Source organism: Rattus norvegicus, chromosome 2 (genome assembly GCF_021556685.1).
Source record: "Rattus norvegicus strain SHRSP/BbbUtx chromosome 2, alternate assembly SHRSP_T2T, whole genome shotgun sequence".
Classification (NCBI taxonomy): Eukaryota; Metazoa; Chordata; class Mammalia; order Rodentia; family Muridae; genus Rattus; species Rattus norvegicus.
The window spans coordinates 74,529,015-74,552,433 of record NC_141535.1 but is presented as its reverse complement, the minus strand read 5'-3'; positions in this window follow the sequence as shown (position 1 = coordinate 74,552,433).

The following is a 23,419-nucleotide window of genomic DNA, read 5'->3' as shown; positions in this document are numbered from 1 at the left end:
CACTGGAGGAAATTTCCTGAACAAAACACCAATGGCTTATGCTCTAAGATTAAGAATAGAAAAATGGGATCTCAGGGTTGGGGATTTAGCTCAGTGGTAGAGCACTTGCCTAGTAAGCGCAAGGCCCTGAGTTCGGTTCTCAGCTCCGGGAAAAAAAAAAGAAACAACAACAACAACAACAACAAACATAGTGAGAAAAGAAAAATGGAATCTCATAAAGCTGCAAAGCTTCTGTAAGGCAAAGGACACTATCATTAAGACAAAATGGTAACCAATAGAATGGACAAACATCTTTACCAATCCTACATATGAAAGAGGACTAATATCCAAAATATACAAAGAAATCATGAAGTTAGACTCCAGAGAGCCAAATATCCCTATTAAAAAAATGGGGTAAAGAGCTAACCAATGAATTCACAGCTGAGTAATATCGAATTACTGAGAAACACGTAAAAAAAATGTTCAGCATCCTTAGTCATCAGGGAAATTCAAATCAAAACAACCCTGAGATTCCCCTTCATACCAGTCAGAATGGCTAAGATAAAAAACTCAGGTGACAGCAGATGCTGGTGAGGATGTGGAGAAAGAGAAACACTCCTCCATTGTTGGTTGTTGTTGATTGTTGCAAACTGGTACAACCTCTGTGGAAATCAGTCTGGAGTTCCTCAGAAAATTGGACATTGCACTATCTGAGGACCCAGCTATATCTCTCCTGGGCATATACCAAAAAAAGATGCTCCAGCATACAAAAGAGACACATGCCACATAATGTTCATAGCAGTCTTACTTACAATAGTCAGAAACTGGAAAGAACCCAGATGCCCTTCAACAGAAGAATGGATACAGAAAACATGGTACATCTATACAACGGAGTACTACTCAGCTATTAAATACAATGACTTCCTGAAATTCATGGGCAAATGGATGGAACTGGAAAATATCATGCTGAGTGAAGTAACCCAATCACAGAAAAAACACACCTGGTATGCAATCAATGATAAGTGGATATTAGCCCAAATGCTTGAATTACCCCAGATGCACAGACCACATGAAACTCAAGAAGGATGACCAAAATGTGGATGCTACACACCTTCTTTAAAAGAACAAAGATATCCATAAGAGGGGATAGGGAGGCAAAGTTTCGAGTAGAGAATGAATGAACGGGCATTCAGTGCGTGCCCCACATTTGGCATATAATATATATATATATATTTTTTCTTTATATATAATATCTCCACCAAAACTAGATAATATTAATGAAGCTAAGAAGTCCATGCTGACAGGAACTAGATATAGATCTCTCCTGAGAGACACAGCCAGAACATGTTAAATACAGAGGCAAATGCCAGCAGCAAAACTCTGAACTGAGAAAGGGACCCCCATTGGAGGAATTAGAAAAAGGACTGAAAGAGCTTGAAGGGGCTCGAGACCCCGTAAGAACAGCAATGCCAACAAACCAGAGCTTTCACGGACTAAACCACTACCCAAAGACTATACATGGACATACCCTGGTCCCCAACTTCACATGTAGCAGTGCATAGTTTTGTTGGCATCAATGAATGGGGAAGCGCTTGGTCCTGCCAAGATTAGTATAGGGGATTTTTGAGGAGAGGCAGTAATAGGGGGTAATGCCCATATAGAAGGGGAGATGGAGGGGTTAGTGGGCTGGTGAACAGGAAACTGGGAAAGGGAACATTTGAAATATAAATAAGAAATACCTAATATAATAAAAATGGAAGAAAAAATGTAAAAAATTAGCAAAGGAGAAGTGGTAACAGTGAATTGAAATTAAAACACAGTATTTGTGATCCTCTTTATCTTTTATTATTAATTGACTGGATGAAAAATAAACGACAAAAGTTTATATAGACATATATTCAAATTAAACTAATACACTACATTAATTATCACAGACAAGAAGTGTTCTATATGTTAGTAAAATATGTACTTGAAATGAAAGCTAAGAGTTTATAAAAGATAGGAACAAAAAGCTTCTTGTGCTCTCACATTACAGTAGATAAATTATGAATATTATTCACACAAGGTTGTCTTTTCAAAGAAAATGATAAACAACAAATTTTCTAGCCAAAAGACTGTGATTGGAGGTAGCAAATAGCCTAGGTGATACTTGCACTATTTAGAAGGCCAGGACACACCAAGTTTTTAAAAGTTAGGCCAAAGATATCTAATAGTCTGGGTGACCTTGCCCTATCTGTATGTTCATGGTCTCTCACAGCCTCCTATAACCAATAACCTCCTATAGCTCATTTTCTGACTGAAATACGTCCTGCAAGTGGTTAGGATAACGCAAGTTGCATATCTTTAGAACCCATCTTCATGAAAGAAGTAAAATGTATTTTGAGAAGGGTTTTCATGTAATTATGCCTCATTGTACAGGTAAGATACTGTTATGCCTGGAAACAACTTTTCCAAAGTGTACTGTACTTAAATATGCCTAAAATATGTGTGATGTCAGACTTTAGAGTTTGAATGAATCCTGGCCTCTGCATCATATTGAACCAATTTCTGTCTTTACTCACAGGTAATTATTACTCTACCGGCCCTTGTGTTTGCAGAGACTTCCACATGTGTATATTTAGGAAAATTGCATAAAAGCAATTTCCCCAGTACAGATTCATGGGATAGAACTCTGAATATTGCACTTGAGATGACAGTATTATGAACGTCTATATAAGTCTTTCTTCTCTCCAAATCCTTTGATGCATCCTTCCAATCGTTTACAAATTCTTGGAGTCTTTTTCCTTAATTATTATTATATGTTTATGTGTGTAAACACATATATAGGAAAATATAAATATGTTATACTATATTTTATTATATTCTCTTTCTTGCAATGATGGATGCATATTACAGTGAATAGTACTCAGATAAAAATTGTCCTTAAACATATTTAATTAGAAAAAATAATAGATTTTTAAAAATTATATTGATTGGCAAAGTTGCTTCTGCAGTCTTCAATTCCTTCCAAAGAGGAGGAGGCTACTTTCCCCACATCCTCACCAGTATTAAATTTCCGTTTTTTTTTTATTCTAGCCATTCTGACTATACACAGTAATATTAGAGTAAAATCAGACTAATTTAATTTAATTTGCATATCTCTAGTTGACAAGAATGTTGAATACCTTTACAGATGATATGATAGTATATTATCAGAGGTTTAGGGACCTCTGTATTGAAATTTATAGCCTATTTCTAATTAATTTGTTTTCCTTAATCTTTGAGTTTGGGGATTATTTGTTTATTTTGGTTCTTAATCCTAATCAGATGTATGACTAAATGAGATGCTTTTTTCTCACTTTCAGGCTTCATTTATACTCAGTTGATTGTTACAAATGCTGTCCAGAAACATTATAATTTTAGGAGATCCCATTGGTCAATTGTCCTTAATTTCTAAAAAATAAACCTTATTCAGAAAGTTCAGTCCTACATGTAGATCTTGTGAGGTACTGTCTATGCTTCCTTCTAACAAATATTTTTATTTCTATTTTTTATTAAATATTGTATGTATTTACGTTTCCAATGTTATCCCCTTTCCTGGAAACCCCCTATCCCATCCTCCCTCCTCCTGGTTCTATAAGGGTGCTCCACCAACCATCCACCCTTTCCTGCTTCCCTGCCCTGGCATTCCCATACACGGGGGTCATTGAGCCTTCCCAGTACCAAGTGCTACTCCTCCCATTTATCTCCTACATGGCCATCTTCTGCTACGTATTTGTATATGTGCCCATGGGTCCCTCCATCTCTACTTTTTGATTGGTGGTTTTGTCCCTGGGAGTTCTGGGGGTTCTGGTTGGTTGATATTGTTGTTCTTCCTATGGGATTGCAAACCCCTTCAGCTCCTTCATCCTTTCTCTAACTCCTCATTTGGGACTCCACGCTCAATCCAGTGTTTTTCTGTGAGCATCCACTTCTGCATTTGTCAGACTCTGGCAGAGCCTCTCAGGAGACAGCTATATCAGGCTTCTGGCAGCAACTCGATTTGAGTTATATTTCAAAGTTTTTATCTTATTTTGATAAAGTTGATTTTCCCCAGGGACAGTGATATGTGTCTATCTTGCTGTATCTGCCTAGCCATATCCAGTGTTGTCATACAATTTCTAGAAGACACTGTCTTTTCTTGTGTGGGTATCATTGTCATGTATCAGATGTCTTACATTCAATTGTGTTTTCCTTCAGTACTCTCCATTTCTGCTATTGTGTAACTCCATTCCTTATCACTGAGGTTGTGTAATAAATATCATACTCTGGAAAAGTAAACCTTCCCGCACCATTTGAGTTTACTTGGCATAGCACTGGTAATCTGAGAGGGCCTTGTGATCCAAATGAACACATGGATTTCTGTTTTTCTTTCCACAAAAAATGCCATGTGTCTTTTAATTTGTATTGCTTTGAATCTATATATTGCTTTCATTAAGGTGGTCATTTTCATAGTATTAATTCTACCAATATATGAAAAAAAGTTGAGTGTTCTATCTTCTAAGAGTCTCCATCAAATTTTTTACTCAGATATTTAAATAATTTAATAATGTGGGGGGAAATACTGCTATTAAACAAGAATAGACCTTGGAGATAATTAAAGACAATTAAAACAATACAGAAAATATGACAAGGAAAATATTTATAAAGATTATAGAGGTCATTGATGTAACTTTAATTACATAAAGTGCTTGACTTTTAGTGAAAGTGAGAGTTCAGGAGTTGTAAATATAAGATTGTTTTCTGTTGCTCTTTAAAAAGTTGATAAGAAAACTCTTACTGGGTTGTAATCTAAGATGTTTCCAATCCATTTAATTCTAAATATGCTTAAAAACTCTCATTGAAATTATTAAAGGAAACATGAACACATTCCATTCACATAGCAATTTTCAGTGATTAAACGCATTTGCTTATTAATTTGATCTCAAATTAAAAACATTGATTTTGATAAATGTGCTTTGGAATATAACACTTTATGGCTAAACAATTCCCTTACATTTTGATGTATAACCAATTGCCTAGACCGTGGCCTTCCACTGCCAAGGACCAGCTTCAGCTTGCAGAGGAGTACCTGATGCAGGATTGTTTGGGAGTAGCAAAAGACAAACTCAAAATCAATCATGGGTACAAACTGATAGTTCTGAGTTCTGTACAATCTGGCTCTATAGATATCTGTGTAGATAGCTCAGTTCTTGCAGATCAAAGTCTAGTCTTTTATTTTTGTATCAATTCAATCATTTACTGTAGAATCCCTTTTGATTATCTCATGAATCAGTATTTTAGGATCTTATCTGCTTGATTCTTAGAGACAGCAAGTGCATTTTTTCAACATAACAAATGGAATTCAGAGATCTGTCTGCTTTTGTAGGCACAAACAATAAGTTTAACTTGGTGGAATATGGTCCCAACACATTCCCACAACATCTGGACTTAAATTTGCTCAATCCCAGGCTGACCTTGAACTCTGGAATCTGTCTCATTAGTGCAGCTGCCTTTGTTTTTTTAGGTCTGTGAAACCCCTCATACAATTCATATTGCATCATTATATTTTGCATATTTAAGAAATTACACGTTCTTGTACTCATGTTTTCAGAGTTCTTTCCCATGCACCTTTAATACATTGACAACTTTGCTGAAGATATTAGACTCACCATCACCTCCTGGACTCCTGATGCTTTTAATATCATATAGTCATTCAATAACCTTGTTTGGGAGAACACTCAACAACGTTGGCAGGTAGAGTAACTCATGAAGGAGGTACATTATTATACAAACAAGCCTTATACCTGGCAACTGTCAACACCTGTGATTCCTGTTTCCTCCACTCCAAGGGTAGGAATATTGCCTTGTTGTTCCTCCCACAGTTGCAATGCAGCAGCCAGCATTCCGTAGTTGATGAGCAAATGCAAGCAAATGATATTGCACTTGTTGTTTAGGTCAGAGTTTGGAAGTCATTCTTTTTCTTCATTTTATGTTGTTTACTTCATAAGTCAGAGCAAGTATAGCTCTTTTCAATTTCTTTGAATGTGGAACAATAGGTTCTTATAGTCTGGGCAGAGTCTATTTGAGAATCTCTCACACCATTGCAGAGAGATGTGGTAAAAACCAGTGGCCATGTTACTATAACATCAGCAAATTTATGTATGAAATCATCTTTGCACAACACATTGCAAGGAAATATTGGAAATATACTTTTACCTTTTTATAGAAAAGTTTATATTTTAATGGATAAAAAATTTTGAAATGGGATCTTTAAAATAGATTGGAAAACATTAAATTTGAAATAAACATAGTAATATTTGAATATTCTAGAATAATTTACAAACCTGATAATATTATATCAAGAAAACTTTTCTAGTGTTTGAAAAAGCAAATTGTCAACATTTTAATCTGAGAAAGGCATAATATGCTATTCTACATAGTTCACAAGAACTGCCAACCCAAGAAATTTTTTATTCTTTCCCATGCCTGGGATCTGTTATTATTAATCACTTTATAAGTAAACAAATCTGAATGTTAGTGAAAACAATGATTGTATGCTTGTATCTGTTTACATGGGATCACACTTCCATCCTTTTTATACAACTAGTAATAGTGATATGAGATACATTCTTGTGAAGGGTACTATTTACAACACACAAAAACTTCATTTAGTGAGTACAGGTGTATTTTTGAATAAAAGTAAATTAATTTTTACAAGTAAGAAGAGGATTTATCAATGGTGATACTCAATGTTAACAGTTTTCAATACCATTTGCATTTTCAACATTTTAACTTCTCTTGGAGATTATGTATGGGTGCTTATGCATTGAGAAAGTGACAGAGAGAAAAGAAAAAGGTTTTATAGAGAAACAGGATAGACAGAGATTGTGTGATTGAAAGCAGATTTATTATAGAAAATGACTCACTTGATTGTGGCTGCTGAGATGATCAATTACAGGCAGGCTGAAAAGTGAAAAAATAATAAGTAACAGAATTTCTGAATTCCGAAATCTCAAAACTAGTGAACTAAGTTTGCATCTATGACTATATACTCAAAGCAAAATATTCCAGAGAGCTGTTTCAAGGCAGTCTGAAAATCCAAGTCTGAAATGCCTGGTGCCCTGATATTTAATAATAGAAAAGGAAAAAGAAACAGCGTTCTTGGTAAATAGCTAGAGTTCTGATTTTCCCATCCTTTAAACACTTGTGCTTATCTGAACCTCAGATTCTTCATTAAAGGTCAGGTGTCCTATTTCACTTCACTGAGTATATGCCAGTTATTTAAGAAAGTTCTTTAAGAACAATTTTCAGACATACATAAGAAAACTCAATAAGATTTTAATTTATGGTTTTTCTGTATATTCTTTGTTAAATCATATTCTAGCTTAACATGCATCAGCAACAAAGGCAATTTTATAAATAGTATTACAATTGCCTAGTATTAAACATTTTGAAGATTTCTTTTTTTTTATTAACTTGAGTATTTCTTATATACATTTCGAGTGTTATTCCCTTTCCCAGTTTCCGGGCAAACATCCCCCTCCCCCCTCCCGTTTCTTATCGGTGTTCCCCTCCCCACCCTCCCTCATTGTCCCCCTCCCCCCAACAGTCTAGTTCACTGGGGGTTCAGTCTTAGCAGGACCCAGGGCTTCCCCTTCCATTGGTGCTCTTACTAGGATATTCATTGCTACCTATGAGGTCAGAGTCCAGGGTCAGTCCATGTATAGTCTTTAGGTAGTGGCTTAGTCCCTGGAAGCTCTGGTTGCTTGGCATTGTTGTACATATGGGGTCTCGAGCCCCTTCAAGCTCTTCCAGGTCTTTCTCTGATTCCTTCAACGGGGGTCCTATTCTCAGTTCAGTGGTTTGCTGCTGGTATTCGCCTCTGTATTTGCTGTAGGAGGCAAGCTATACCCTAGAAGAAGCAAGAAACTAATCGTCTTGGCAACAAAACAAAGAGAATTAAAGCGCACAAACATAACCTCACATCCAAATATGAATATAATGGGAAGCAATAACCACTATTCCTTAATATCTCTCAACATCAATGGCCTCAACTCCCCAATAAAAAGAAATAGATTAACAAACTGGATATGCAACGAGGACCCTGCATTCTGCTGCCTACAGGAAACACACCTCAGAGACAAAGACAGACACTACCTCAGAGTGAAAGGCTGGAAAACAACTTTCCAAGCAAATGGTCAGAAGAAGCAAGCTGGAGTAGCCATTCTAATACCAAATAAAATCAATTTTCAACTAAAAGTCATCAAAAAAATAAGGAAGGACACTTCATATTCATCAAAGGAAAAATCCACCAAGATGAACTCTCAATCCTAAATATCTATGCCCCAAATACAAGGGCACCTACATATGTAAAAGAAACCTTACTAAAGCTCAAAACACACATTGGACCTCACACAATAATAGTGGGAGATTTCAACACCCCACTCTCATCAATGGACAGATCATGGAAACAGAAATTAAACAGAGATGTAGACAGACTAAGAGAAGTCATGAGCCAAATGGACCTAACGGATATTTATAGAACATTCTATCCTAAAGCAAAAGGATATACCTTCTTCTCAGCTCCTCATGGTACTTTCTCCAAAAATTGACCATATAATTGGTCAAAAAACGGGCCTCAACAGGTACAGAAAGATAGAAATAATCCCATGCGTGCTATCGGACCACCACGGCCTAAAACTGGTCTTCAATAACAATCAAGGAAGAATGTCCACATATACTTGGAAATTGAACAATGCTCTACTCAATGATAACCTGGTCAAGGAAGAAATAAAGAAAGAAAGTAAAAACTTTTTAGAATTTAATGAAAATGAAGGTACAACATACCCAAACTTAGGGGACACAATGAAAGCTGTGCTAAGAGGAAAACTCATAGTGCTGAGTGCCTGCAGAAAGAAACAGAAAAGAGCATATGTCAGCAGCTTGACAGCACACCTAAAAGATCTAGAACAAAAAGAAGCAAATACACCCAGGAGGAGTAGAAGGCAGGAAATAATCAAACTCAGAGCTGAAATCAATCAAGTAGAAACAAAAAGGACCATAGAAAGAATCAACAGAACCAAAAGTTGGTTCTTTGAGAAAATCAACAAGATAGATAAACCCTTAGCCAGACTAACGAGAGGACACAGAGAGTGCGTCCAAATTAACAAAATCAGAAATGAAAAGGGAGACATAACAACAGATTCAGAGGAAATTCAAAAAATCATCAGATCTTACTACAAAAACCTATATTCAACAAAACTTGAAAATCTTCAGGAAATGGACAATTTCCTAGACAGATACCATTTTGAAGATTTCAAGATACAATTAAGTGTATTCTTCGGTGTTGGGAAATTGAAATGACGTATCAGTGATATGTTATCTTCTACAACTCTCCTCTCTAACATCGTCCCATTTTTACCTGACAGCAGTAAGAGAAAGATCCTGATATCTGTATCTCTGGAAACCTTCTAGGAATACAGACCTTGCAATCAGATAGGTAATCTTCAATCTCCTTTCTGTCCTTCATTTCCATTTCTTTCATATTACCCCAGTCCTGTAGCAGACCACATGTAAGACCTGTCTTATCTCACTCTTTCCATTCACTGGAGATTCCACATATCCTTTTAGTAGAACCAGCTTTCTCTTTTCTTTGGAAACTCTCATGTCCACATTTTGTAGTACATCCCCACTCCTTCCTGTCCAGTTCCAACCTAGAAACACTTTCTGCCTGAGACCCCCAGGGATTGCTGTACGCTTACAATTTTCCAAACTTACTTTCAAGGATTTTTAAATGTTTTGCCTTCCCTTCTAGCCCACTACCCACCAGAGGTAGTTGAAAGGAAAGTTTATAGGGCAAATGGAGATATGGACTTGCTTAGAAATAGTTATTGGGGGAAGTCCAATCCTTATTGTTAGATAGAAACAGTTCAGTTCAATGGAATCAGAATTACTAGCTGGACCACTCACAATCACTATTCATGAATCAGCAACAGCAGTTTGATCCAGAAGAAACGCACGGCTCTGACAATTGTCCTGAGTCTGGTAAGGAGCAAGAAGCAGACAGATTACTATGAGAAGTTCTTTGGTGCATTTCTCTCTATGAATTCATGACAAATGATGATGTGTGAAGAAGGAAGGTGAACTAATGCCACAGCACTGTCAGTGAAGACCAGTGTTATCAAAGCCCAACAAAGACCAGAAACCATGACAAGGTAACCCTTGCCACAGAGTCATCTACTGTCTGTTGCGTCACACTTACATTCTTTCTAAATATTCTGTGTCCTATCAAACATCTGCTCTGGCAAAACATCACACACCCCTTTTCCAGACAACTTCCTGAAAGATATCATGTATCTATTCTTAGTAAAAACATCCTCCTATATGCGTGCTTCTGCAAATGTCTGCCTCAGCAAAACCATCCCTCATAAAATAGTTTCCAGAAAAACATCACATGATACAACTTAGTCTCAACACAATCCTGAAATATCCACTTCAGGTAACACACAAGAGGGACTAAGTAATACTCCCTACTAGGTAACCTACTGTCACCACATTCTCCTACCATCTACTGAGGGCAACTGAAACAAGGAATGGGAAAAACACTCAAATTAAAAAAAAAGACCAAAAATAAAATTACAACACCTAAATATATAAACATCCTAAACCAAAATGGATAGATCCCAGTGTATAGAACAATAAAACAGTACAAGAGCTCTCCACTAGAGTGTAACAATCATAACAAAGTAGAACATGAAACATATAAAAGAGCTAAAGCACAAGTCAGAGATTTCAAATCACTATAAAGACTATTCAAGGACCTTAAAGACAAAATGAATAAATGCATTATTGAAATCTATGAGAATACACGTAAGCAGAAAAAGAAAATGTATAAAACCACTCAGGGCATAAGAGTAGAATTAAAATTAAAAAAAAAGTCAAAATGAGTAAAATTGGAAATAAAATAAACCAGGAAGTTGAACAGGAATATCAGAGGCAAGCCTCACCACAGAACACAAAATCTCAGGCTTTAAAGTAGATAAAAAATAAACAAAAGAAATGGATACCTCCATCACAGAAAAATGTTAAACAATAAAAAATTTAGGAATAAACATGCAGGAAATCTAGAATAATATAAAAAGACCAAATCTTTGATTAATAGGCATAGAGATGGGGAAAAAACCAAGTGATTAATAGACATAGAGATGGGGAAGAAACCAAGTCTCAAAGGCACAGGTATTATTCTCAAAAGAATTAAAGAAAGTTTCTGTAACTTACAAAAGAAGGTGAGTATTAGTGTACAAGAAATATACAAAAGAACAAATATAATAGACCAGAAAAGACATTCCCAGGAATACATATTAACTTGAGCAGTTACCAGAGTTTCAAAAAGGCAGGTTGAAAATGAACAAGCTAGACATGGGGGAAGATAGATTGGCTCAGAGAACAAAAAGGAGCCAGAAAGTTAGAACAAATTTCAGAGTGAGTTAGAGGCTAAGCATAGCAATATAGTTAGAGGCTGAGGGAAAAGCCAGATTGAATCTGTCATCGTGGAGAAGAGTTTGAGCCAGAAAAGTTGAGTTGAACAAGCCAGTCAAAGCTCTGAAAGAAAAAGAATGAGCTTATTCAGTAGTAAGTCTCATAGGCTGAAAGCATTTTAGGGCTAGATAAGATTATATGGGTCCTAGAGTACACATGGAGGGACCCATGTCTCCAGCCACATATATAGCAGAGAATGGCATTGTCTGGCATCAGTAGGACGAGAAGCCCTTGGTCCTGTAAAGATTCATTTCCTCAGTGTAGAGGAATGCCAGGGCGTTGAGGAGGTAGTAGGTGAGTAGGAGTGGGAGCATCCTCTTAGAAGAAGGGAGGGGAGGGATAGGAGAGTGGGTAACCAGGAAAGAGGATAATATTTGAAATGTAAATATGTAAAATATGCAATAACTTCCAGTTTCTGCCTGCAACTGGATCTGGAATGGTCTTACATCTCTCTATACATAGATCCAGTGGGAAGAGAACAGGAAGCTCAGAAGTGTGGACAATCCTGAGAGAACAGGGGAGACTACCAATTCTGCTCATATTCTTGGCCCAAGAGGAACCTGCCTGGTGCCCTCTGACTATAGGAACCAAGGAGCAGACTGGAACAGCGTGTTTCAGGTTTGTACCTGTGCCTGTAGCTGACTCAGTACCACAGCAATCTATACCCAGATCCCACTGAGAGAAAGCATGTCTCCAGGAGTGCTGACACACAGGTTTATAGGAGAGTAAAGCCACTTTCAGAGACAAGACCAGCTAACACCATAAATAACCAGATGGTGAGATGTAAGCTCACAAACCTAAGCAACAGAAACCAAGATTATTTGGCATTATCATAGCCCAGTTCTCCTACCAAAGCAAATGCTGGGTATCCCAACCAACACACAGGAAAAACAAGATTTGAATTTAAAAATCACATCTCATGATGATAATACAGGACTTTAAAAGGACATAAATAACTCCCTTAAAGAAATACAGGGTAACACAGGTTAATGAGTAGAAGAACTTAAAGAGGAAACACAAAAATCTCTTAAAAATTACAGGAAAACATAACAAAATAGATGAAGGAACTGTAAAAACATTCAGGTTCTAAAAATAAAAATAGAAACAATACATCACAAAGGCAGATAACCCTAGAGATAGAAAACCTAGAAAAATGATCAGGAATCATAAATGCAAGCATCAAAAGAAAAGAATGCAAGAAATAAAGAGAGAATATCAGGGACAGAAGATACCATATAAAACATTGACACAACCATCAAAGAAAAACGAAAGATGCAAAAGCTAACCCAAAACATTCAGATATAACATTTCATTCTAAAACAAAAGAATATACCTTCTTTACAGCACCTCATGGTACCTTCTCCAAAGTTGACCATACAATTGATCACAGAACAGGCCTCAATAGATACAAGAAGATTGAAATAATCCCATGTACCCTATCAGAACACCAAGGACTAAGGCTGGTCTTCAATAAGAACAAAACAATAGAAAGACCACACACACATAGAAGCTGAACAATGCTCTAATCAATGATAATTTGGTCAAAGAAGAAATAGAGAAAGAAATTAAAAACTTCTTCGAATTTAATGAAAATGAAGGTACAACATACCAAATTTATGGGACACAATGAAAGCTGTGCTAAGAGGAAAACTCATAGCTCTGAGTGCCTGCAAAAGAAACAGAAGAGAACATATGTCAGCAGCTTGATAGCACACCTAAAAGCTCTGGAACAAAGAGAAGCAAATACACCCAAGAGGAGTAGAAGAAAAAATCAAATTCAGGGCTGAAATCAACCAAGTAGAAACAAAAAGAACTATATAACAGATCAAGAGAACCAGGAGCTAGTTCTTTGAGAAAATAACAAGATAGATTAAACACTTAGCCTGACTAACCAGGAGGCATAGAGAGCATATCCAAATTAAAAAAAATCAGAAATGAAAATCAAGACCATACAACAGAATCTGAGAAAAATTTAAAAATCATTAGATCCTACTACAAAAGCTTACACACAAAAAAGACCTGGAAAATATGAAGGAATAGACAATTTTCTAGACAGATATCAGGTACCAATGGTAAATCAAGATCAGATAAGTAATCTATATAACCCCATAACTCCTAAAGAAATAGAAGCAGTTATTAAGTCTCCCAACCAAAAATAGCCCATGATAAGATAGGTTTAGTGCAGAATTCTATAGACCTTCATAGAAAACTTAATACCAATACTGTCTAAATTATTCCAAAAATAGAAACTGAATAAATACTACCAAATTCCTTCTATAAAGCCACAATTATGCTTATACCCAAACCACATAAAAGACCCAACATTGAAAGAGAACTTCAGACCAGTTTCCATTATGAATATAAATGCAACAATACTCAATAAAATTCTTCTTATCTGAATGCAAGAACATATCAAAACGATCATCCATCATGATTAAGTAGGGTTCATGCCAGGAATGCAGGAATGATGGTTCAATAAACAGAAATACATCAATGCAACCACTATATAAATAAATACAAATAAAAAACCCATAAACATCTCATTAAATGCTGAGAAAACATGTGAGAAAATTCAATCCCCCTTCATGTTAAAAGTCTTGGAAATATTAGGAAGTCAAACCCATACCTAAACATAGTAAAAGCGATGTACAGCAATCCAGTAGCCAACATCAAACTAAATGGAAAGTTTAAGCAATCACACTAAGAAAAGGGAATAGACAAGGCTGCCAGAGCAATCAGAAAACAAAGGAGGCCACAGGGATACAAATTGGAAAGGAAAAAGTCAAAATATCTAATTTGCAGATGATATGATAGTATACTAAAGTGACCCCAAAAGTTCCAATGGAGAACTACTAAGCCTGATAAGCAACTTAAGCAAAGTGACAGGGTATAAAATTACCTCAAACAAATCAGTAGCCTTCCTCTACTCAAAGAATAAACAGACTGACAATACTTCAATGTAACTCTAACCAAGCAAATGAAAGATCCATTTGGCAAGAACTTCAAGTCTCTGTAGAAAGAAATTGAAGAATCTCTCAAAAGATGAAAAGATCTTCATGTCCATGTATTGGCAGGATGCAAAAATGGCCATCTTGCCAAAAGCAATGTACAGATTCAAAGCAATCCCCATCAAAATTCCAACTCAATTCTTGAGAGACTTAGAAAGAGTAATTTGCAAATATATCTGGAATAACAAAAAACCTAGCACAGCATAAACTTTCCTCAAAAGTAAAAGAATTTCTGGCAGGAATCCACATCCTTGACCTCAAGCAGTATTACAGAGCAATAGTGTTAAAAGCTGTATGGTATTGGTACAGAGACAGACAGGTAGATAAATGGAAAATAATTAAAGTTCCAGAAATGAACACCCCTATGATTACTTGATCTTTGACAAAGAAGCTAAAACCATCCAGTTGAAAAAACATAGGATTTTCAACAAATGGTGGTGCTAGTTTCACTGGAGGTCAGCATGTGGAAGAATGAAAATCAATCCAGTCTTATCACCCTGTACAAAGCTCAAGTCCAAGTGGATCAAGGACCCCCACATCAAACCAAATACATTCAAACTAAAAGAAGAAATAGTGGGGAAGAGACTCAATAACAAGAACACTAAGGACAAAATTTGACAAATGGGAATTCATAAAATTGAGTAACTTCTGTAAGGCAAGGGACACTGTCATCAGGACAAAATGGCAATGAATTGATTGGCAAAAGATCTTTACCAATCCTACATCTGATAGATGGTTAATATCCAATATAAGCAAAGAATTCAAGAAGTTAGATTTCAGAGAATCAATAACCCTATTAAAAATTGGATACAGAGCTAAACAAAGAATTCTGACCTAAGGAATTATCAAATGGTTGAGAAGTACCTAAAGAAATGTTCAACATCCTTAGTCGTCAAGGAAATGCTAATCAAAACAACCCTGAGATACTACCTCACACCTGTCAGAATAGCTAAGATCATAATCTCACGTGATAAGAGATGCTGGTAAGGATGAAGAGAAAGAGGAACACTCCTCCATTTTTGGTGGGATTGCAACTGGTAAAACAATTCTGGAAATCAGTCTGCAGGTTCCTCATAAAATTGGACATTGAACTCTCTAAGGACCCAACTATACCATTCCTGGGCATATACCCAAAAGATGCTCCAACATATAACAAGGACACATGCTCCCTTATGTTCATAGCAGTCTTATATAATAGCCAGAAACTGGAAAGAACCTAGATATCCTTCAACAGAGATGGATACAGAAATTGTTACATCTACACAATGGACTACTACTCAGCTATTAAAAATGACTTTATGAAATTCATAAGCAAATGGATGGAGCTAGAAAGTATCATCCTGAGTGAGATAACCCAATATCACCCCCCCCACACACACACACACACACACACCCCACACACACAAAACACTGATATGCACTCACTGATAATTAGATATTAGCCCAAAAAGCTCATTCAATCCACTGATGACATTAAGCTCAAGAAGGGGGACCAAAGTGTGGATGCTTTTGTCTTTCTTTAAAGGGGGAACAAAAGTCTTCATAGGAGGAGATATGAAGACAAAGTTTGGAGCAGAGACTGAAGGAATGACCATTCAGAGCCTGACCTGCCTGGGAATCCAGCCCATACATACACAACCACCAAACCCAGATAATTGCTGTCAAGAAGTGCAGGCTTACAGAAGCCTGAAATAGCTGTCTTCTGAGAGGCTCTGCCAGAGCATGACAAATACAGATGTGAATGCTTGTAGCCATCCTTTTTACTGAGAATAGGGTCGCCCTTGGAGGAGTTAGAAAAAGAATTGAAGAAGCTGAGGGATTTTCAACACCATAAGAACAATGCCACCCAACCAGGGTTCCCAGGGACTAAACTACCATCCATAGAGTACACATGGGCAAACACATGGCTCTAGCTGCATATGTAGCAGAGGGTAGTCTTGTTGGGCACCAATGAGAGGAGAAGTCCTTGGCCTGCCAGGGTTGAATACCGTAGTGTAGGGGAATGTCAGGGTGGGGAGGTGGGAAGGGGTAGGTAGATGGGTTGGGGAACACCCTCCTAGAAGAAGAGCTAGAGGTGATGGGATAGGGATTTTATGGATGGGAAAATGTTCAATAACATTTGAAATGGAAATTAAAAATCCAATAAAAAATCAAATAAAATATTCAATAAAAATTTAAAAATCAATAAATGAAAAAATTGTGTGGGTGTTAGAAGCTTCCAAGACTAGGGCTATGTTAGCACACTGCAGTAGTAATCCTAAGAGACAAAAATTATCTCACATGAACTAAAGATACATTTAAAATCTGAAGCACAACCACAAAATAATGGGACTCAACAAACAATACTCATTGATAGCTCTCAATATCAGTGGAGGGAGCACAGAAAGCGACTCTAGAATTACAGACAGTTTGATGAGGTATGAAGAACTTAAGACACTTTAACCTTCCTACAATTTATACGTATATGAAAGTGTTCTAAATTAAATAATCAAGTAATCAAGGAACTGGCCCTTTATGGACATCTCTCAACACACAATTAAACTTCCAGTACTTGGAATGTGTTCCATCCAACTGAGTTGTGGGTCAAAGGGGTTCATGGAAATACCCCAACAATCTAATCTAGAGTCGAGGCTATTGATTGCTCTCCATACACTGACATGAATGATCTATTGCTTAAGACAATACCTATGTGTAAAATTAATTTTTAATGACATGTTTTCCTTTCCTTTCCTAGCCCCAGGTCCCTGATTGATTAATCTCAGACTAATTAGTTACTATTAAAATGCCTAGGCTATAAACTCTAGCTTATTCCATGACTATCTCTTTACTTAGTTAACCATTTAATCTATGTATAATACTTGGTTAGTTGTCTCCCATTTAGTCCTGGCTTGCTTCTGTATTCTCGTCTCCTCGGCATTTCTCTGAGTTCCTCTACCTGCTAGCTTACGTCCATCTCCTCTATCGGTCTCTCATCTCCTCTATTCGTCTCTCATCTCCTCTTCTCTGATCCCACATGGGCCTCTTCTCTTTTATGTCTTACTATTTATCAATATCTTCTCCTTTCTGGCCAATATTCCACCTCTTATTTCCTGCCTCAGCTAATTGGACATCAACTTTTTGATTGATAGATGATGCTTATAGGAGAGTCTCTCTTCACCCATTGACAATAAAGAAGTAGAAATGGTACCTTTATCACTAATTAATAAATTTTTTGGTAGCGTAAGATAGATTGCATGCTCCCATAGATAAACAATAAACACTAACATAGCCACAAGCCTTTTCAACTATGATTGTGACCATCATGTAAATTGTACAAGTGTAATAGTGGCAGAAAGCTTCTGGGAGTAACCAACAAACATTTAGCTGAATTTAAGACTCACTCCATGAAATAGAACACATCTCTGGCATTCATCAAGTGTCCAAGACCTTTATATCAGATAATCCAGAAACCTAAAGCCTAGCAACTAAGGACTTTTAAGACATTCTGCTATACTCATAAATCTGTATCTTGCTCAGCTATATTATAAAATCTTCCTCCTCCAATTAGATTGGAATAAAGTGACAGTTAGACAATGTACAGAGTATGAGAACCCTTGAAACACTGAACATTTATTCCTAAATAAGATCTGCCCATCACACTCTTCTGCCCCCATGGCTGAGGGGACCCTACAGAAAAGAAGGCAGAAACATTGAAAAAGCATGCGGGGATAGAGAACCCAATGTTACAAGGCCAGGTCCTCCCAACAGAACACACACACACACACACACACACACACACACACATACACAAATACAGATAAATAACGCAAAGACTGTGACAATATTCAGGGCCTGCACAGGATTAGACCAGACAGTATCCCATCATTTGAGAATAGAAATGAACATAAGTCTACATACCTATCTTCGATGTCGTCTTCAACTGGTAACCAAAGCACTTGTAAATGAAAAATTATTTTTTTCATTGGCATAAAAAACACACTCTTAATGCTCGGCTTCATTCCCAGTAATAGATGGCCAACATATACACACAAAAACCTTAAGGAAAATTTAACTTAAGGGTGTGTTTTGGTTTTCATTTGTTTTTGTTTTTTATTTTCGTTTTTTGATTCTTTTTGTTGTTGGTTTGATTGTTTGATTTTGGTCTCAATACATCAGTTGGACTTTTTTTTTCATTTTCTTCTTAAGGTACAGATCTTGTCCTTATATATCATATCATATTATATTATATTCGTTTGTTTTTAGGAGATTTTTTGTGTCATTGTGTGTGCACATATGTGTTTCTGTGTTTCTGTGTCTCTGTACTTTTTTATTGGCTCTTTGCTTAGTGTTCAATTGTTTCTTTTTTCCTTCTCAGACTTATTTCCTTTTACTTTATCATACTTTTTCTTTTATTTATTTGGCATATTTGTTACTTTCTATAAAGAGAGAAAGAATGTAAGTTTGGGGTAGGTAGGTGATTGGGGAGGAGTTTGGGAAGTCAAGGAAGGGAAAGCCATTATCAGAATATATTTTAGAAAAATATTCTTATTTCTAATAAAGAAAATAAATCAAATGAAAATAATAATCAAAACAAGATTTCATACTCTGAAATATGTTATTTAGTGTTGAGATTTCATCTGGTGTTACTGTAATGCTAAATACCAACCCTGGTTACCTCTTGGACAAGGAGATCCACACATAGACCAATTGATTCTTTATAACCTTGCTCCTTAATTTAAAACTATTGGTAAAATAACAATGCCTACAGTTTGTAGCTGGGCTGCAGTTGTCAGGAGCAAAGACCATGAAGAGAAAGCAGAGAGGTGAAGAGAGGAGAAGACAACATAGAGGAGGTAAGTCATGATATGGCCATGAATGTTGGCCAGTTGAATTAAGAGTGGAGCAAGCAGGACCTGGTAAGTGATGTCATAGAGTTATTGACAGGGAAGTAGACAAAATAGAGTGTTAATAATGGCCCAACTCTAATGCTATTAAGGCCAATTATAAATAAAATGTTTTGTGTTTCTTCTATTTGGGAAGTGAATGATCAAAGATGGGGTAGAAATCCCCCATTAATTTTTCCTACAAAAATTTCCAAGTTAATTCATGTATAAATTAATATATATTGAATATGTTAATAATTATGATTTGATATAGATATTAAAATCTTTGATTAAAATTCTTAGAGGACTCATCAATGCATTATATTAAATATCTGGATGGACATTTCATGTACTTAGAAAGGAGTGCTGACTACCAATGAAAAGTATTGTAATGTTAATTGTGTGTTAAAGAATGAGCAAAATAATCTAACAATGGTATGCAATTTATTTAGTTTTGAGTGAGAGAGAGAGAGAGAGAGAGGACTTCCATTCCACTATGTAAGGAACTAGCCTGTTGCAGTAAAGCCTGTTTAATTCCTTTTCAACTGCTCTGTTTTATTACTCAATGCAAGTAGTCTCATGTCAAGACAGTAACAGATTACTTCTCCTTTTTCGTAATCTCGTGAAGGTTTTAGAGACTGCCCTACAAAGCTAGAGAGACTGGTCCTTCTGTCAAGTATCAGCACCTACTTTAATTGTTGAAGCATCATGTTGAGTGTTTTCTTGTTGGCTGAATCTTCAGCTGCTGCTAAACCTTGAATCACGGGCAGCCTAGAAATCTCTCTGAGCCCTTGCTTTTCTCTCGGTACCTCTCTGTAACAGGAAACACTTCATTGTTGAACTGGATTGAAAATGTTTTTTTTTTCCTTTTTAATGTTACCGTGGAACATCCTTCCACTAAGAGATTTTATAGTTCATTTCCTTACACTACATTCCCAACATAGGGCTGGACCACTTCATTCCCAACATTAGTTTACTGCCCCAGGATCTTGTCAGCTATTTCCAAATTCACATGTCAACACAACTAAGATAACCAACTAGTGCCCAATGTCAATCATCTGCGTCAAAGTTTTTCCTTTTATAAAATTTTTGAGATTATAATTACACTTTTCCCTTTCCTTCCCTCCAACTTTCTCATAAACTGCTCACCTCTCTACTTCAAATTCATGGCCTCTTTTTTCTATAATTTTTATGGCATACACATGTCTATGTGTGTGTGTGTGTTTATATATATACATATATATGTATATATATAACTATCTATAACCTACTGAAAATATAAAATATTAGAATATTAGTTGATTTTATGTTTTTAGGGCTGACAATTTGAAATTAAACAACCAATAGTTAGTAATGTTCAAATATTACTGCCATTCACAACAGAAATTATTGTTGCTGCATATTGGTAGTCACATATAAATACCTTTTAATCTATAATAATATCTTTTCTAAAATTTTAAGCAGTTTTTAAACTAATAAATCATGTTATATTAAATAATGTCTATTCCCTTTATTGCATACACTCAAAATTTGATAGAAAAATGTAAATTATAGCCTTCTAGTCCAGACCTTCTTCAGCAATATATCAATAAATTAACAGAAATACTACTGGTAAGGTAGGCATATCAAAATGTAACTATAATAATAATCATAATGAATAAATATATCAATAAAAATAAATCATAATAAATAATAAACAGTAAAAATAAAGTATCATCTAGATTGTAATTTAACAAAATTGTGAAATTTCTAGATTTAAAAACAGAATCTCTTATAGTTTTAACTAAAAAATTCCTGTGATTATATTTGCGGCAAACACCTAAATTAATCATGAATATTTGTCACTGTAAATAGAGGTATAATTGTTAGATAGGTAGATAGATAGACATTACTTATATATTCAATACACACACACATGCACACACACATGCACACACGTATATATGTACATATATATGTACACACATAAAGAAATCCATCCATATATATATACATATATATATATATGTTGTTGCATATGATTAAAAGAGCAGCAGAAATGGTTCCCATGAGTTCCCACTCTGCTCCAATCCTCTCAAGAGATCTACAGATCCATGGAGAGGACTTTGCTCACACTCCCAACAATCCAGTGAAATCATTACTCAACAAACTATAACCCAATAATCAGATTTATATATTAAATTCTCTTTCTTTTCTTTTTTTTTTCTTTCTTTTTTTTTTTTTTTTCGGAGCTGGGGACTGAACCCAGGGACTTGCGCTTGCTAGGCAAGCGCTCTACCGCTAAGCTAAATCCCCAACCCTAAATTCTCTATCCATAATATATTCACAGAATTAACTTATAACCGGTTGATAAGGGTATAAACCGCTCACCTAGATAAAGTAAATTTGCCTACAAAATTTTATCCCAGCTACCTTGACAATTCAGGACCACCCAGATCTGCATCAACCTTCTCAGTCTTGATCTTGATTCTCCCTCCTTCTCTTTCTCTCCCTCTCTACAAATACTTTGCCCCCACCTTATTCTTTTTCTGTCCTATCATGGCCTTGATCTAACTTGTGCCAGCCCTCACCTGCATAATGATATCAACCTACATTATGTAATCGTTTTTAATGTTCGATTTGTTTTTATAGCTATAGCACCTCACATATACCAAATTGGATTTACCCTTTGTATATTTGAGGATGATATTGAACTTATAACACTTTATTCTGTAGACCCCAATAACTGTTATTATAGCTGTGTACTGCGTGCCCAGGTTATCTGGTACTGGCAACCAAACTCAAAGCTTCCTTCTTAGTAGTTACTCTATCAACTTAGCTGTATCTCCCGTACCTAGCAATTTGTAACACTAAGATACCACCATAATAAAATTATATAGAGGTTACTATTTTCTTAGCCTGGATATGTTCAAACACTGTAAAATGACTGTGGAATGAAAGAGACGCTAAATGAACTATGTGTAACTGAACACATGGGTGGACATGTGTACTGGCTGGTTTTGTGTGTCAACTTGACCCAGGCTGGCGTTACCACAGAGAAAAGAGGCTCCCTTGAGGAAATGCCTCCATGAGAACCAGCTGTAAGGTATTCTCTCAGTTAGTGATCAAGGTTGGCAGGGCCTCTTGTCGATGGTACCCTCCCTGGAATGGTAGTCTTGAGTTCTCTAAAAGAGCAAGCTGAGCAAGCCAGGGGAAGCAAGCCATAAGTAACATCTCTCCATGGTCTTTGCATCAGCTCCTCCTCCCTGCTCTGTGTGAGTTCCAGTCCTGACTTGCTTTGGTGATGAACAGCAATGTGGATGTATAAGCTGAATAAGCCCTTTCCTCCCCAACTGGTTTCTTGGTCATGATGTTTGTGCAGGAATAGAAATCCTGACTAAGACAACATGTAACCAGCAATACAAAATCAAAGTGTAGTAATAGATCTTCCTTTTACCCTCAACAGATCTGGAATGGTAGCTAGGAAGAAAGAGTCAGAATGGTAATAATATTAATTTCATCAATTCAACTAATTCCAAAGCAAAACAGAACTCAAAGTTGAGAAACACCTTATAACCCAAAATATTTATATTTTGCTCCAAATTCTGTTGAATTTTAGGTTTATGTTGTTAGTTAATTATTGTCCTTGCATCTATTGAGACAAACTTAAAATGAATTAATTAATCATATAATTGAAAATAAAATTGTCTATTGTACTGAGTTATATTTACAGGCATCAAAATTAAAAAAAAACTAAAATATAGTATAGCTTCAGAGAAATTCAATGTTCTCTATACTTTGTTTAAATTGATTATAATATTATGCCATATCTAAAAGTTCCATCCAGAACCAATCTATTTGCCTGTGTACATTCTGGGAAATATAGAGCAGAACAAGCCAATCCAATGCAAGTCTAATATTGTATAGGGAATATGTAGATGGAAATAATCAAATAAAGATTACATATAAATAATGTTGAAAAAATCCTGGAATACTGTCAAAAAGTTTTGCTGAATAAAAGAAAAAATACTAACTTTTTGGTTCAATTTCATT